At 40.3% G+C, this 16,484-nt stretch overlaps 2 non-coding genes across 2 annotated transcripts; both read left to right on the forward strand.

Moving 5' to 3' along the window:
* Window positions 1-9,395: 9,395 nt before the first annotated feature.
* On the forward strand, window positions 9,396-9,469 carry TRNAS-ACU (transfer RNA serine (anticodon ACU)). Its single transcript has one exon. It is a non-coding gene; the product is annotated as a tRNA-Ser (tRNA).
* Window positions 9,470-14,059: 4,590 nt separating this feature from the next.
* TRNAS-ACU (transfer RNA serine (anticodon ACU)) lies at window positions 14,060-14,133 on the forward strand. Its single transcript has one exon. It is a non-coding gene; the product is annotated as a tRNA-Ser (tRNA).
* Window positions 14,134-16,484: the final 2,351 nt, after the last annotated feature.

Consider the following 16,484-nt stretch of genomic DNA (forward strand, 5'->3'; position numbering starts at 1 on the left):
TGGAGGAAGTCTGCCTTAGAGCGTGATTTCCTCCAGTGTCGCTCAGCAGTACGTGAGCATTTTTGCAGATATCTGGTGCATTTGGTGTGCCAGGGTTGAGGTGTTAATTTGTGAGGGTGAATAGTGGTTGGTGGAGCAACAGAGTCAAGAGCAGAAGTAAGGGAAGCATTGTATGTGGAAGTGGCTTGTTCAGGGCATGAGAGAGAGAGAGAATAGGAGAGAGAAGTGAGTCAAACAGGGAGGAAAGGAATGTGGTGTCAATAGCTTCAATGTTACGCTTAGTGATGGTAGCCTTAGGAGGTTGAGATGGGGAAGTCGAGAGAGATAGGTTGAAGGAGAGCAAGTGGTGGTCAGAGAGGGGAAATGGGGAGTTGGAAAAATCAGAAATATCACAGCGGTGAGTGAAGACCAGATCCAGTGAGCTCCCATTCACATGGGAGGGTGAGGAGGTCCACTGGGAGAGACCAAGTGAAGAGGTGAGGTTAAGGAGTTTAGAGGCAGGGGATTGTGTGGGGATGTCAATAGGGATGTTGAAATCGCCTAGGATAATGGTGGGAATGTCAGAAGAGAGGAAGTGAGGAAGCCAGGAAGCAAAGTTGTCGATGAATTTGGAAGCAGTGCCAGGGGGGCGGTAAATGACCGCTACTCTAAGATGGACTGGTTGGAAGCGACATATGGAGTGGACCTCAAATGTAGATAATATAAGGGATGGTTCTGGTGGTATGAGTTGGTAGGAGTAACTAGAAGGTAAAAGGACCCCAACACCACCCCCATGGCGACCCCCAGGTCGGGGGGGGGGTGTGAATGTAAGGCCCCCAGCAGAGAGAGCAGCAGCAGAAGTAGTGTCAGAGGGCGTAATCCAAGTTTCAGTAATGGCTAGTAGGTGTAGGGAGTTGGAAATGAAAAGGGCATGAGTGGGGACCAGTTTGTTACAAACGGATCTGGCATTCCAGACGGCACAGGATAGGGGGTATGAGTTTGTGGGAGAGATGTGAATTAGATTTTCAGGGTTGCTGTAGCGATGAGGTGGGATTAACTTTGAGGGCAGGGATGAGAGAGTAGTGATGGTACGGGTGCCTGAGATAGGAGGGGAAACTGCAGGAGGTGGGCAGGGAGGGAGGTCAGTGTGATGTGGATGGGGGTGTGGGGAGGTGACAGGGAAGGGAGAGAGGGAGCAGGGCTGAGTTGTGGGGTAGCAGGACCATGGGGCAGAGGTGAATGAAAGTGGGGTAACAGGAAAGGTGGGGGAAGGAAACAGAGGGATGGAGGGGAGACAGAGGAGGAGGTGGAGGAGACTAGGGGGGAAGGATAAAGATACATTATTAGGTAGACACTGAGTGATGTGGGGAGTATAAGAAAGCATTCACATAGTGTTAAGTAGGTAAATAGGTTGAGGGAAAGTGGAAGTAGGAGAGGAGACTGTAAGGGAATCCGAGCAGAAGAATTGTAGAAATGCAGGTGAGAAAAGCAGTGTAGGCTCAAGGGGTGTAGATTTAGTATGAAATGAGTCAAAAGCGTAGATAAAGTGGGTGCAGAAATGTATTTGGAGTGTAAGAAATGAAAGGATTGTGAGAGGTTTAAGAAGCAATGGTAATTATGTTAGATGTTTTAAGTGTTTGCAGGTAAAATTGCATTGGTGCAGCTGTGCTTAAAAAACAAAATTACAATAATACAGATACAGGCATTTGTAGGTGAAATGGATGGTTTATGAAATGTCCAAGTAAGGTAGTTCTGTGCTATGTAATCAGATGCAACAATCAGGAGGTGAGTGATCTGAGGAGTAAGTGACTCACATTTGTTATTAGTTCTTCAGTTTTCTTTGTTTTGTTAGATTGGTGTGCTTCTGTTTTCCTTCTTTTTCACTTCGATTGAACGCTAATTGAACACTGCTGTTATGTGTCAATTTTATCACGCTTTGATAAAAATGCACGCTTAGATCAATAAATGCACAGCCAAATGGCTTTGCACAGCCTACACCATTGGACTTAAGTAGAAGACTATTACAAGTGAAACCAATAATTGAAATCTGTAACCACACCCCACCCCCTCAAATGCCAGGCAATAAATTACCTTAAAAACAACAACCAGGCATTCCACAAAGATTAAACTGGGTCTATATCATTCAAAACTTTAAAAAAGTACTTCAAAATCACATACTATGCAATAATGTTTCAATTTGCATTACCCAGCAGAATTAGCTTTGCATATATAGATATAGTGCAGCAGAATAGATTGGTGGTTGTAGTCAATTGTAATTACCCAGCAGAATTAGCTTTGCATATATAGATATAGTGCAGCAGAATAGATTGGTGGTTGTAGTCAATTGTAATTACCTGTAGGTGACAAGAAGAGAAGAAACGTCAATTCACAATCGATATCAGCTGAAGATAAATTAACGCTGATTGAACGCTGCGTTATGTGTCAATTTTATCACGCTTTGATAAAAATGCATGCTTAGATCAATAAATGCACAGCCAAACAGCTTTACACATCCTACACCATTGGACTTAAGTAGAAGTCTGGTGGTCAGCAAAATTTTGCACTGTCCTCCTACTATATATAGTGCGCACAACTACTAAAATACACCACAGGTATGGATGGATAGTATACTTGACGACACAGAGGTAGGTAGAGCAGTGGCCTACTGTACCGTATTGCTATATATTATATACTGGTGGTCAGCAAAATTCTGCCCTGTCCTCCTACTATATATACACTGCGCACAACTACTAAAATACACCACAGGTATGGATGGATAGTATACTTGATGACACAGAGGTAGGTAGAGCAGTGGCCTACTGTACCGTACTGCTATATATTATATACTGGTGGTCAGCAAAATTCTGCCCTGTCCTCATACTATATAATACAATGCAGCACAGATATGGAGCATTTTTCAGGCAGAGAACGTAGATATTTTCAGCACACTGAGCACAGATATTTGCAAGCACACTGAGCACAGATATTTGCAGCACACTGAACACAGAAACTGAGAAAACGCTGCACGTCCTCTCCCTATCATCTCCAATGCACAAGTGAAAATGGCGGCGACTCGTGGCTCCTTATATAGAATAGAATAGCTGCTGACGGGCACGATTGAGGGAGGAAAGGGACATTTGAATCCAGCCCATAGATGCAATGTGAATATGTAATTTGTACCTTCCTATCTTAAAATGTATATACAGTGTATATGTCACAACTGAGGGCCTGAGCTGACTGGAGGCAGCCTCAGTTGTAGGGGCTGAGGTGTAGTGGAACCTGGGAGGTTGTATCAGACCCCTGGACATGTAAGTTAAATGTAGAAGAATTGCCCGAAGGCGTGCCCACGACAACCAGGATAAAAGTCAATGATGTTTATTTTGACAAACTCCATGCATCACAGCAGTAATAAAAGAGAAACATAAAATCAGCAGAGAAATAATACAGTTCCTGGGTACTACAGGAGGACAAGGACCACAGGGCTCTGGTAGTATGAGACAGTTCTTATTATCTTCTAGTTGGAAAGTCCTTACCAGGCCCGACTGTAGCAATGGAGATAGCCCAGGATCATACTAGCTGGTGTTCCAGGAAAAGCTGGGCTGCTGTGGATAAAATGGCTGCTGTGGGTACTGGCTGAAACCAGACTGATGTAAGCACGGAGTGGATTGCTGGATGGAACCAGCCAAATAATAAATGAAGCTTGAGAGCGATGAAATATGATTGATATATGGAGTTTGAGAGCGGTGAAATAATAGTGCCGGTGGTGAGTGGTAATCTGCGGAAATGATACCGGCACTTTAAGAAGAGCTGATCTCTGCTGGAAGCTAGGCTGGAAGCAGGTAAATCTGTAACTGGAAACAGATGAGTCCCAGAGGACTGGAGAGTCAGGCTGCACCGCAGGTGGTAGACTAGAGCGGGTCTCTTTAGTGGAGGTTTGGAGATGGTAACTGGAACCTGGAAAACAACCACGGGAGAGAGACAAACTGGAACTAGGTTTGACAACCAAATCACTGACGCCTTCCTTGCTCAGGCACAGAATACTTATACCTGCAGCAAGGAAGGGATTGGCTAGGCAATTATGCAGATTACAATGGAAACAGCGGATTGGTGGAAATGAACAGGTGACAGAATCCAACATGGCTGCGCCCATGCAGACACTTGGAGGGAAGATTGGTTTGATAATCCATGTGGAAACTTTAACAGCAATGGCGGCGCCGGCCACAGTAAACAGGAGACGCCAGACTGATGAGTGCACATTTGAACCACGCGGGCAACAGCGGAGGCCGCGGCTGACATAAGCGCCACTCTGACATCCTGCATGCAGAAACTCAGGGACGGCGGCGGAGGCCGCGGGAGATGCCATTCAAGATGTAACATGGCGCCGCTGTGACAGCGTCTCAGAGTGACAGGAGAGGAGGCAGGAATGGGGACATCAGAATAACAGATGGGATCCGGTCCTGGAGCGCTGAGCCAGCCTTAGGAGGCATCTGAAAGGTAAGTTATGGCGTCCAGATACCCGGATCGTGACAGTATACACTAGAGGTCTTTCCGAACCCCCTAATCCTAACATTGTAATTTGCTTTAGGGCGCACCTCCAATTAGTCTAGTGTTTCTTGCTGCCTTTCCAATGAAGCAAGTTTAATTTAGTTATAGGTGAAAAACCATCCCTACAAAGGTGTTAATCAGAGACTTGGCTTTGTGGACACTTTTCAGAGAACAACTTTGTTAGCATAAAAGTAAAGCCAGAAAATGAAGAGCTGTTTAATCACTCAATTGGATTTTTTTGCCAGCATATTTCTTTTTCTCTGCAACCCACTGCTAAATTGTGCTTCCTAGCTGTTTTTATAAAATCACTGAATCAAATCTAACTCTGATTACATCAGAGAAGGCCAGGTACCCTACACCATAACAGGGGGTTTGAAATTTTAACTTGTCTACTTAAAGATCACCAAAATCTGAACACAAGGTCAATTACGTCCCTGGGTGGGATTGAACCACCAACCTTTTGGTTAATAGCCGAACACACTAACCGATTGCGCCACAGAGACACTTTGCAAAAAGTACATACTGACAAAGGCTAATAAGCATTTATCTTGAACGTTTCCTAGAAAAACTTTAAAAAGTCAATAATCTGGAGAGTTTTTGTAAGATGTTTCTTCCATCAACCAACGAAGAAACACATAAGTACTTTTCCATGATGAGTGAGTGCTTCAGGTTCTCTTGCACTTACATGTGCAGCAGAGTACTGCAATGGAAGCATGCTGGGCCCATAACCCAGAGGTAGGCAGATTGAAACTATCCTCTGCTATATGCATTTTTTTTTGTTAATTAAAGTAATCCAAAACTGGGATTGATATTTTGGTTCTTTTATTTTTACTTAAAGTACAATAACTTTTACCATTTTAATTTGTTTTAATAGTATATTGACAGTATTGTTTTCTTTCAAAAATCCACTTAATTTTCTTTACCCTATTATTAAAATGGTAATTGACAAAAACAAACTACATTGTCACCAGAAGAGCAATACAAAATGTACAAGTGATATATTAAAATCATCTTTCCAGCTTGAATTTCAATGATGCATTGGGGCAACGATTTTGTTAGCAAAATCTTCACCCTTAAATAAAGATTTTCTTAATTCCTTACCTGTGTGCTAATTAGATATCACCTTGTTTTCACATTAAACAGACTTCCACATGAGAAAGCAGCAAGGATGCAGTGGCGTTAATGTTTCCTGGTGTCAACCCGTATTATTTCAGTAGACATTGAAATGAGGATGCATCTTGCTGCCTTTCCAATGAAGCAAATTTAATTTAGTAATAGGTGAAAAACCATCCCTACAAAGGTGTTAATCAGAGACTTGGCTTTGTGTACACTTTTCAGAGAACAAATTTGTTAGCATAAAAATAAAGCCAGAAAATTAAGAGCTGTTTAATCACTCAATTGGATTTTTTTGCCAGCATATTTCTTTTTCTCTGCAACCCACTGCTAAATTGTGCTTCCTAGCTGTTTTTATAAAATCACTGAATCAAATCTAACTCTGATTACATCAGAGAAGGCCAGGTACCCTACACCATAAGAGGGGGTTTGAAATTTTGACTTGTCTACTTAAAGATCACCAAAATCTGATAACAAGGTCAATTACATCCCTGGGTGGGATTAAACCACCAACCTTTTGGTTAGTAGCCAGACACACTAACCGATTGCGCCACAGAGACACTTTGTAAAAATTACGTACTGACAAAGGCTAATAAGCATACATCTAGAACGTTTCCTAGAAAAACTTTAAAAAGTCAACAATCTGGAGAGTTTTTGTAAGATGTTTCTTCCATCAACCAACGAAGAAACACATTGGTACTTTCCCATGATGAGTGAGTGCTTCAGGATCTCTTGCACTTACATGTGCAGCAGAGTACTGCAATGGAAGCATGCTGGGCCCATAACCCAGAGGTAGGCAGATTGAAACTATCCTTTGCTATATGCATTTTTTTTTGTTAATTTAAGTAATCAAAACTGGGATTGATATTTTTGCTCTTTTATTTTTACTTAAAGTACAATAACTTTTACCATTTTAATTTGTTTTAATAGTATATTGACAGTATAGTTTTCTTTTAAAAAATCCACTTAATTTTCTTTACCCTATTAGTAAAAGGGTAATTGACAAAAACAAACTACATTGTCACCAGAAGAGCAATACAAAATGTACAAGTGATATATTAAAATCATCTTTCCAGCTTGAATTTCAATGATGCATTGGGGCAACGATTTTGTGAGAAACATCTTCACCCTTAAATAAAGATTTTCTTAATTCCTTACCTGTGTGCTAATTAGATATCACCTTGTTTTCACATTAAACAGACTTCCACATTAGAAAGCAGCAAGGATGCAGTGGCGTTAATGTTTCCTGGTGTCAACCCGTATTATTTCAGCAGACATTGAAATGAGGATGCATCTTGCTGCCTTTCCAATGAAGCAAATTTAATTTAGTAATAGGTGAAAAACCATCCCTACAAAGGTGTTAATCAGAGACTTGGCTTTGTGGACACTTTTCAGAGAACAAATTTGTTAGCATAAAAATAAAGCCAGAAAATTAAGAGCTGTTTAATCACTCAATTTGATTTTTTTGCCAGCATATTTCTTTTTCTCTGCAACCCACTGCTAAATTGTGCTTCCTAGCTGTTTTTATAAAATCACTGAATCAAATCTAACTCTGATTACATCAGAGAAGGCCAGGTACCCTACACCATAACAGGGGGTTTGAAATTTTGACTTGTCTACTTAAAGATCACCAAAATCTGATAACAAGGTCAATTACGTCCCTGGGTGGGATTGAACCACCAACCTTTTGGTTAGTAGTCGGACACACTAACCGATTGCGCCACAGAGACACTTTGCAAAAGTACATACTGACAAAGGCTAATAAGCATACATCTAGAACGTTTCCTAGAAAAACTTTAAAAAGTCAATAATCTGGAGAGTTTTTGTAAGATGTTTCTTCCATCAACCAACGAAGAAACACATTGGTACTTTCCCACATTGGTACTGAAATAATACAGGTTGACACCAGGAAACATTAACGCCACTGCATCCTTGCTGCTTTCTCATGTAGAAGTCTGTTTAATGTGAAAACAAGGTGACATCTAATTAGCACACAGGTAAGGAATTAAGAAAATCTTTATTTAAGGGTGAAGATGTTTCTCACAAAATCGTTACCCCTATGCATCATTGAAATTCAAGCTGGAAAGATGATTTTAATATATCACTTGTACATTTTGTATTGCTCTTCTGGTGACAATGTAGTTTGTTTTTGTCAATTACCCTTTTAATAATAGGGTAAAGAAAATTAAGTGGATTTTTTAAAGAAAACTATACTGTCAATATACTATTAAAACAAATTAAAATGGTAAAAGTTATTGTACTTTAAGTAAAAATAAAAGAGCAAAAATATCAATCCCAGTTTTGATTACTTAAATTAACAAAAAAAAATGCATATAGCAAAGGATAGTTTCAATCTGCCTACCTCTGGGTTATGGGCCCAGCATGCTTCCATTGCAGTACTCTGCTGCACATGTAAGTACAAGAGATCCTGAAGCACTCACTCATCATGGGAAAGTACCAATGTGTTTCTTTGTTGGTTGATGGAAGAAACATCTTACAAAAACTCTCCAGATTATTGACTTTTTAAAGTTTTTCTAGGAAACGTTTTAGATGAATGCTTATTAGCCTTTGTCAGTATGTACTTTTGCAAAGTGTCTCTGTGGCGCAGTCAGTTAGTGTGTATGGCTAATAACCAAAAGGTTGGTGGTTCAATCCCACCGAGGGACGTAATTGACCTTGTTATCAGATTTTGGTAATCTTTAAGTAGACAAGTCAAAATGTCAAACACCCTCTTATGGTGTAGGGTACCTGGCCTTCTCTGATGTAATCAGAGTTAGATTTGATTCAGTGATTTTATAAAAACAGCTAGGAAGCACAATTTAGCAGTGGGTTGCAGAGAAAAAGAAATATGCTGGCAAAAAAATCCAATTGAGTGATTAAACAGCTCTTCATTTTCTGGCTTTATTTTTATGCTAACAAATTTGTTCTCTGAAAAGTGTCCACAAAGCCAAGTCTCTGATTAACACCTTTGTAAGGATGGTTTTTCACCTATTACTAAATTAAACTTGCTTCATTGGAAAGGCAGCAAGATGCATCCTCATTTCAATGTCTACTGAAATAATACAGGTTGACACCAGGAAACATTAACGCCAATGCATCCTTGCTGCTTTCTCATGTGGAAGTCTGTTTAATGTGAAAACAAGGTGATATCTAATTAGCACACAGGTAAGGAATTAAGAAAATCTTTATTTAAGGGTGAAGATGTTTCTCACAAAATCGTTGCCCCAATGCATCATTGAAATTCAAGCTGGAAAGATGATTTTAATATATCATTTGTACATTTTGTATTGCTCTTCTGGTGACAATGTAGTTTGTTTTTGTCAATTACCATTTTAATAATAGGGTAAAGAAAATTAAGTGGATTTTTGAAAGAAAACTATACTGTCAATATACTATTAAAACAAATTAAAATGGTAAAAGTCATTGTACTTTAAGTAAACATAAAATAGCTAACATATCAATCCCAGTTTTGGATTACTTTAACAAAAAAAATGCATATAGCAGAGGATAGTTTCAATCTGCCTACCTCTGGGTAATGGGCCCAGCATGCTTCCATTGCAGTACTCTGCTGCACATGTAAGTGCAAGAGATCCTGAAGCACTCACTCATCATGGGAAAGTACCAATGTGTTTCTTCGTTGGTTGATTTAAGAAAATTCTTACAAAAACTCTCCAGATTATTGACTTTTTAAAGTTTTTCTAGGAAACGTTCTAGATGAATGCTTATTAGCCTTTGTCAGTATGTACTTTTTGCAAAGTGTCTCTGTGGCGCAATCGGTTAGTGTGTCTGGCTACTAACCAAAAGGTTGGTGGTTCAATCCCACCCAGGGACATAATTGACCTTGTGATCAGGTTTTGGTGATATTTAAGTAGACAAGTCAAAATTTCAAACCCCCTCTTATGGTGTAGGGTTCCTGGCCTTCTCTGATGTAATCAGAGTTAGATTTGATTCAGTGATTTTATAAAAAACAGCTAGGAAGCACAATTTAGCAATGGGTTGCAGAGAAAAAAATATGCTGGTAGAAAAATCCAATTGAGTGATTAAACAGCTCTTCATTTTCTGCCTTTATTTTTATGCTAACAAATTTGTTCTCTAAAAAGTGTCCACAAAGCCAAGTCTCTGATTAACACCTTTGTAGGGATGGTTTTTCACCTATAACTAAATTAAACTTGCTCCATTGGAAAGGCAGCAAGATGCATCCTCATTTCAATGTCTACTGAAATAATACAGGTTGACACCAGGAAACATTAACGCCACTGCATCCTTGCTGCTTTCTCATGTAGAAGTCTGTTTAATGTGAAAACAAGGTGACATCTAATTAGCACACAGGTAAGGAATTAAGAAAATCTTTATTTAAGGGTGAAGATGTTTCTCACAAAATCGTTGCCCCAATGCATCATTGAAATTCAAGCTGGAAAGATGATTTTAATATATCACTTGTACATTTTGTATTGCTCTTCTGGTGACAATGTAGTTTGTTTTTGTCAATTACCCTTTTAATAATAGGGTAAAGAAAATTAAGTGGATTTTTTAAAGAAAACTATACTGTCAATATACTATTAAAACAAATTAAAATGGTAAAAGTTATTGTACTTTAAGTAAAAATAAAAGAGCAAAAATATCAATCCCAGTTTTGATTACTTAAATTAACAAAAAAAAATGCATATAGCAAAGGATAGTTTCAATCTGCCTACCTCTGGGTTATGGGCCCAGCATGCTTCCATTGCAGTACTCTGCTGCACATGTAAGTGCAAGAGATCCTGAAGCACTCACTCATCATGGGAAAGTACCAATGTGTTTCTTCGTTGGTTGATGGAAGAAACATCTTACAAAAACTCTCCAGATTATTGACTTTTTAAAGTTTTTCTAGGAAACGTTCTAGATGTATGCTTATTAGCCTTTGTCAGTATGTACTTTTTGCAAAGTGTCTCTGTGGCGCAATCGGTTAGTGTGTCCGACTACTAACCAAAAGGTTGGAGGTTCAATCCCACCCAGGGACGTAATTGACCTTGTTTTCAGATTTTGGTGATCTTTAAGTAGACAAGTCAAAATTTCAAACCCCCTGTTATGGTGTAGGGTACCTGGCCTTCTCTGATGTAATCAGAGTTAGATTTGATTCATTGATTTTATAAAAACAGCTAGGAAGCACAATTTAGCAGTGGGTTGCAGAGAAAAAGAAATATGCTGGCAAAAAAAATCCAATTGAGTGATTAAACAGCTCTTCATTTTCTGGCTTTATTTTTATGCTAACAAATTTGTTCTCTGAAAAGTGTCCACAAAGCCAAGTCTCTGATTAACACCTTTGTAGGGATGGTTTTTCACCTATTACTAAATTAAACTTGCTTCATTGGAAAGGCAGCAAGATGCATCCTCATTTCAATGTCTACTGAAATAATACAGGTTGACACCAGGAAACATTAACGCCACTGCATCCTTGCTGCTTTCTCATGTAGAAGTCTGTTTAATGTGAAAACAAGGTGATATCTAATTAGCACACAGGTAAGGAATTAAGAAAATCTTTATTTAAGGGTGAAGATGTTTCTCACAAAATCGTTGCCCCAATGCATCATTGAAATTCAAGCTGGAAAGATGATTTTAATATATCACTTGTACATTTTGTATTGCTCTTCTGGTGACAATGCAGTTTGTTTTTGTCAATTACCCTTTTAATAATAGGGTAAAGAAAATTAAGTGGATTTTTGAAAGAAAACAATACTGTCAATATACTATTAAAACAAATTAAAATGGTAAAAGTCATTGTACTTTAAGTAAACATAAAATAGCTAACATATCAATCCCAGTTTTGGATTACTTTAACAAAAAAAATGCATATAGCAGAGGATAGTTTCAATCTGCCTACCTCTGGGTAATGGGCCCAGCATGCTTCCATTGCAGTACTCTGCTGCACATGTAAGTGCAAGAGATCCTGAAGCACTCACTCATCATGGGAAAGTACCAATGTGTTTCTTCGTTGGTTGATGGAAGAAACATCTTACAAAAACTCTCCAGATTATTGACTTTTTAAAGTTTTTCTAGGAAACGTTTTAGATGAATGCTTATTAGCCTTTGTCAGTATGTACTTTTGCAAAGTGTCTCTGTGGCGCAATCAGTTAGTGTGTATGGCTATTAACCAAAAGGTTGGTGGTTCAATCCCACCGAGGGACGTAATTGACCTTGTTATCAGATTTTGGTGATCTTTAAGTAGCCAAGTCAAAATTTCAAACCCCCTCTTATGGTGTAGGGTACCTGGCCTTCTCTGATGTAATCAGAGTTAGATTTGATTCAGTGATTTTATAAAAACAGCTAGGAAGCACAATTTAGCAGTGGGTTGCAGAGAAAAAGAAATATGCTGGCAAAAAAATCCAATTGAGTGATTAAACAGCTCTTCATTTTCTGGCTTTATTTTTATGCTAACAAATTTGTTCTCTGAAAAGTGTCCACAAAGCCAAGTCTCTGATTAACACCTTTGTAAGGATGGTTTTTCACCTATTACTAAATTAAACTTGCTTCTTTGGAAAGGCAGCAAGATGCATCCTCATTTCAATGTCTACTGAAATAATACAGGTTGACACCAGGAAACATTAACGCCACTGCATCCTTGCTGCTTTCTCATGTGGAAGTCTGTTTAATGTGAAAACAAGGTGATATCTAATTAGCACACAGGTAAGGAATTAAGAAAATCTTTATTTAAGGGTGAAAATGTTTCTCACAAAATCGTTGCCCCAATGCATCATTGAAATTCAAGCTGGAAAGATGATTTTAATATATCACTTGTACATTTTGTATTGCTCTTCTAGGGACAATGTAGTTTGTTTTTGTCAATTACCATTTTAATAATAGGGTAAAGAAAATTAATGGATTTTTAAAAGAAAACAATACTCTCAATATACTATTAAAACAAATTAAAATGGTAAAAGTTATTGTACTTTAATGAAAAATAAAAGAGCAAAAATATCAATCCCAGTTTTGGATTACTTTAATTAACAAAAAAAATGCATATAGCAGAGGATAGTTTTAATCTGCCTACCTCTGGGTTATGGGCCCAGCATGCTTCCATTGCAGTACTCTGCTGCACATGTAAGTGCAAGAGATCCTGAAGCACTCACTCATCATGGAAAAGTACCAATGCGTTTCTTCGTTGGTGGATGGAAGAAACATCTTACAAAAACTCTCCAGATTATTGACTTTTTAAAGTTTTTCTAGGAAACGTTTTAGATGAATGCTTATTAGCCTTTGTCAGTATGTACTTTTGCAAAGTGTCTCTGTGGCGCAATCAGTTAGTGTGTACGGCTATAAACCAAAAGGTTGGTGGTTCAATCCCACCCAGGGACGTAATTGAACTTGTTATCAGATTTTGGTGATCTTTAAGTTGACAAGTCAAAATTTCAAATCCCCTCTTATGGTGTAGGGTACCTGGCCTTCTCTGATGTAATCAGAGTTAGATTTGATTCAGTGATTTTATAAAAACAGCTAGGAAGCACAATTTAGCAGTGGGTTGCAGAGAAAAAGAAATATGCTGGCAAAAAAATCCAATTGAGTGATTAAACAGCTCTTCATTTTCTGGCTTTATTTTTATGCTAACAAATTTGTTCTCTGAAAAGTGTCCACAAAGCCAAGTCTCTGATTAACACCTTTGTAAGGATGGTTTTTCACCTATTACTAAATTAAACTTGCTTCATTGGAAAGGCAGCAAGATGCATCCTCATTTCAATGTCTACTGAAATAATACAGGTTGACACCAGGAAACATTAACGCCACTGCATCCTTGCTGCTTTCTCATGTGGAAGTCTGTTTAATGTGAAAACAAGGTGATATCTAATTAGCACACAGGTAAGGAATTAAGAAAATCTTTATTTAAGGGTGAAAATGTTTCTCACAAAATCGTTGCCCCAATGCATCATTGAAATTCAAGCTGGAAAGATGATTTTAATATATCACTTGTACATTTTGTATTGCTCTTCTGGTGACAATGTAGTTTGTTTTTGTCAATTACCATTTTAATAATAGGGTAAAGAAAATTAATGGATTTTTAAAAGAAAACAATACTTTCAATATACTATTAAAACAAATTAAAATGGTAAAAGTTATTGTACTTTAATGAAAAATAAAAGAGCAAAAATATCAATCCCAGTTTTGGATTACTTTAACAAAAAAAATGCATATAGCAGAGGATAGTTTTAATCTGCCTACCTCTGGGTTATGGGCCCAGCATGCTTCCATTGCAGTACTCTGCTGCACATGTAAGTGCAAGAGATCCTGAAGCACTCACTCATCATGGGAAAGTACCAATGTGTTTCTTCGTTGGTTGATGGAAGAAACATCTTACAAAAACTCTCCAGATTATTGACTTTTTAAAGTTTTTCTAGGAAACGTTCTATATGTATGCTTATTAGCCTTTGTCAGTATGTACTTTTTGCAAAGTGTCTCTGTGGCGCAATCGGTTAGTGTGTATGGCTACTAACCAAAAGGTTGGTGGTTCAATCCCACCCAGGGACATAATTGTCCTTGTGATCAGGTTTTGGTGATATTTAAGTAGACAAGTCAAAATTTCAAACCCCCTGTTCTGGTGTAGGGTACCTGGCCTTCTCTGATGTAATCAGAGTTAGATTTGATTCAGTGATTTTATAAAAACAGCTAGGAAGCACAATTTAGCAGTGGGTTGATAGTGGGTGACTGAAGCATGTATGAGTGGGAGATAGTGGGTGACTGAGGCCGGGGTGACTGGGAGATAGTCAGTGACTAAGGCAGGGGTGATAGGGATATAGTGGATGACTGTGGCAGGGGTGACAGGGACAGTAGGAGACTGAGGCAGGGGTGACAGGGATAGTGGGTGACTGAGGCAGGGGTGATATGGAGATAGTGGTTGACTGAGCCAGGGGTGACAGAGATAGTGGGTGACTAAAGCAGGGGTGACTGGTATAGTGGGTGACTGAGGCAGGGGTCGCAGGTATAGTGGTTAACTGAGGCAGCGGTGACTGGGAGATAGTGGGTAACTGGGGCAGGGGTGACAGGGAAAGTGTGTGACTCAGGCAGGGGTGATAGGGAGATAGTGGGCAGCAGATCACTGCCTTGCTGACAGCAGCACATCCCTGCTTCACTGACAGCAGCACATCCCTGCCTCATTGACAGCAGCACATACCTGCCTCACTTATAGCAGCACATCCCTGCCTTACTGACAGCAGCAGATCACTGCCTCACTGACAGCAGCAGATCACTGCTTCACTGACAGCAGCAGATCCCTGCCTCACTGGCAGCAGCAGATCCCTGCCTCACTGGCAGCAGCAGATCCCTGCCTCTCTGGCAGCAGCAGATCCCTGCCTCTCTGGCAGCAGCAGATCCCTGCCTCACTGGCAGCAGCAGATCCCTGCCTCACTGGCAGCAGCAGATCCCTGCCTTACTGACAGCTGTATATAGGGCCTAATTCAGATCTGATCTCTGCTGTGCATATTCACACAACAGGAGATCAGGTCTGAAGTGTGTGTGTGTGCTGGTGCCGCAGTGCACCGGCACATGCCAGAGATGCGATCAGCATCTCTGCCCAGTGAGCACCTCTGCCAACACATACTTATCTTGCATATGAGATCTCTTGATCATAAAGATAGTTCTCACAGGGTGAGGTTCATCCATTACATTTTAAAGTAGGAAGGTACAAATTACATATTCAAATTACATATATGTGCTGGATTCAAATGTTTTCCCCCCTTCCTTTCTCAATTGTGCCCATCAGCAGCTATTCTAATGTTGCTGCCAATGGGTGTGACACATTCATTTCTTCTGTGGGGTACACTGGACTCCACAAGGATTCACATTGGGGTGTAGAGTAGGATCTTGATCTGAGGCACCAACAGGCTCAAAGCTTTTGACTGTTCCCAAGATGCTCAGCGGAACCTCAGCGGAACCTCGCTTCCATGAACAGGGAGCTCAGTTTGTAGTTGGTGCCTTCAGTAGTAGGCCACTTAACAGGGGGCTGCCTCAGGCAGCCTATTCTTAGCTATTAATTTTGACAAGAAAAGAAGAACTTTTTTTATAAGAATCTACAAGGGCTGCAGCAGGCTAGGTCTAATAGACATCTTTACTGCAGCTCCATCACTCCCAGCGGCGCAGTATACTCCCGTGCCCTGGTTGCTGGGTCACTGCAGCGGAGGCTCCGGTTTCTTCCTAAGGTCAGTCACACACACACCGCCCTCCGGGATCACGAGGCCGCTGATGAAAGGGAGGTAAGGGGCTTCTGTGCCCACACTATACCGAGATCCTGCGTGGCTGTAGGGGGCGGGCCGTGTGCGCACTGGCGTGGACACTGATTACTGGGCAGCTGCTCCACTAGCCACCAGGGACAGTTAAGGAGCACAGCTCTGGGGGTTTTTCTCCTATATTAACCCCATTTTGTACTACCTGCAGTGCATTGTGATAGGTAATAGAGCCTGATTCAGGTTGGATTGTAATCGCAATAAGCAATCCAACTGCAAAAATTGCTAAGAGCATACGCATGCGCCTGCATTTTCTGTGGCACCCCGCAAATAATGCGATCACCTCTGACTGTCAATCGGTGCGGGGGGGGGGGTCAGCAACAATCCATTTCAAAGTCGGAGATGGAGCGGTGCAGGGGCAGGGCTACAAAATGGGGTCGGCAACGGAGAAACAGGAGGCGTGGTCAGAGCGGCTGCATGACATCACATGCAGCCGCTGCGATCACAAAAATGGTGGCGGCTTCCTGCGCACACGTACAGTCTGCACCAGCAGGAGGCTAACCCATTTTTTATGATCACGCTGAACTGCACTGAGACTGCAATTTCAGCGTGGTCAAGAAGGGAGGCGGCATGCTGGGTGGCCATGCCCTGTGATGGGTG

The sequence above is a fragment of the Pseudophryne corroboree genome, assembly GCF_028390025.1.
Source record: "Pseudophryne corroboree isolate aPseCor3 chromosome 7 unlocalized genomic scaffold, aPseCor3.hap2 SUPER_7_unloc_1, whole genome shotgun sequence".
In the NCBI taxonomy this organism is placed as follows: domain Eukaryota; kingdom Metazoa; phylum Chordata; class Amphibia; order Anura; family Myobatrachidae; genus Pseudophryne; species Pseudophryne corroboree.